Source organism: Molossus molossus, unplaced genomic scaffold (assembly GCF_014108415.1).
Source record: "Molossus molossus isolate mMolMol1 unplaced genomic scaffold, mMolMol1.p scaffold_m16_p_16, whole genome shotgun sequence".
NCBI classification, from domain to species: domain Eukaryota; kingdom Metazoa; phylum Chordata; class Mammalia; order Chiroptera; family Molossidae; genus Molossus; species Molossus molossus.
The window spans coordinates 52,841,619-52,843,472 of NW_023425351.1; the positions used below are offsets into that span (position 1 = coordinate 52,841,619).

Sequence of the window (1,854 nt, forward strand, 5' to 3'; positions counted from 1 at the left end):
TGATTACCTGAATTTCTTCTCTCTTCTATATATCATATGACTTTTGCCTATATCATTTAACCAGAAGTGTTTAAATCCATGATTTCCAATCAAACAAGTCCTAGCCAAAAAATACACCTACAATGATAATATGAGACTGAGATACAAAGAGCTAATTAGTATTTCTTGTTGTCAAAGGTAATTATTTCAAATTGTACTAAGACTTAGGAGAATGAACCTAATACAGAGTTTCTGCTGAAATGTGAACATTTCTGGGAAAGTTTCTATATACAATCTTCATCAATATTAATAGCTTTGGGTATTAGCCCCTTAAATCATAATTAACTGAGGACTTCCTTAGGTGTAGTTAGTTAAACTTTTTGCTTGAGCTTCCTCATCAAAAACCATTTGCATTTTCACCGGAGTAGAAGCACACAGCAGACATTGTCTTCTTGACGCCACTCTTACTACACTCCGGAAAGCCTTCTCTCCCCTGTGCACAATGGCAACTCTTCAGGAAAAACTGATTGCACCAGCTGCAGAAGAAAAGACAGTAATCCCAAACAACAAGATTACTGTCATGGGTGTTGGACAAGTTGGTATGGTGTGTGCCATCAGCAGTCTGGGAAAGTCTCTGGCTGATAAGCCTGCTCTTGTGGAAGTTTTGGAAGATAAACTCAAAGGAGAAATGATGGATCTGCAGCATGGGAGCTTATTTCTTCAGACACCTAAAATTGTGGCTGATAAAGATTACTCTGTGACCGCCAACTCTAAGATTGTGGTGGTAACTGCAGGAGTTCGCCAGCAAGAGGGGGAAAGTCATCTCAACCTGGTGCAGAGGAATGTTAATGTCTTCAAATTCATTATTCCTCAGATCATCAAGTACAGTCCTGATTGCATCATAATTGTGGTTTCTAACCTAGTGGATATTCTCACATATGTTACCTGGAAACTAAGTGGATTACCCAAGCACCATGTGATTTGAAGTGGATGTAATCTGGATTCTGCAAGATTTCACTATTTTATGTCTGAAAAACTTGGCACTCATTCTAGCAGCTGCCATGGATGGATTTTGGGAGAATGTGGCGATTCGAGTGTGGCTGTGTAGAGCGGCATGAATGTGGCTGGCGTTTCTCTGCAGGAACTGAATCCAGAAATGGGGACGGACAATGACAGTGAGAACTGGAAGGAAGTGCACAAGATGGTGGTTGAAAGTGCTTATGATGTCATCAAGCTAAAAGGATACACCAACTGGGCTATTGGATTAAGTGTGGCTGATCTCATTGAATCCATGTTGAAAAATCTATCCAGGATTCATCTAGTGTCAACGATGGTGAAGGGATGTATGGCATTGAGAATGAAGTCTTCCTGAGCCTTCCATGTATCTTGAATGCTCAGGGATCAACCAGAAACTGAAGGATGATAAGGTTGCTCAACTCAAGAAGAGTGCAGATACCTTGTGGAACATCCAGAAGGACCTCAAAGACCTGTGACTTCAGGCTCCCAGGCTGTAGAGATTCAGAAACTACAGCGTGATTAACCATGAGCCTATAGTTCCTACCCATGTACATGAGTCACAGTTTGTTTCTCTCTTCCTAAATATGTGAATCTGGGCTCACAGAATCAAAACCCATGCTAGGGTTAATGTTTGCAGTATGAGTACTTGAACAGATAAAATTAACTATCATAGAAAAAAAAATCATTTGTATTAGATTATATTGAACAGAGCCTGTCACAAAGTAACCACTCAAGAAATTTTATTTAATAAGATTTTTTGCAACTAATACAATGTTAATATAACATGACTATTATGTTGAACATAGAGTGATAAAAATATCTAGATATACAGGCACTAAGTATAAGGGAAGTTTAACT

The 1,854-nt window shown here is 39.1% G+C and overlaps 1 pseudogene; it reads left to right on the forward strand.

The window, feature by feature from the left end:
* The first annotated feature begins 481 nt into the window (after nt 1–481).
* On the forward strand, nt 482–1,472 carry LOC118631640 (annotated as a pseudogene).
* The last annotated feature ends 382 nt before the right edge of the window (nt 1,473–1,854 follow it).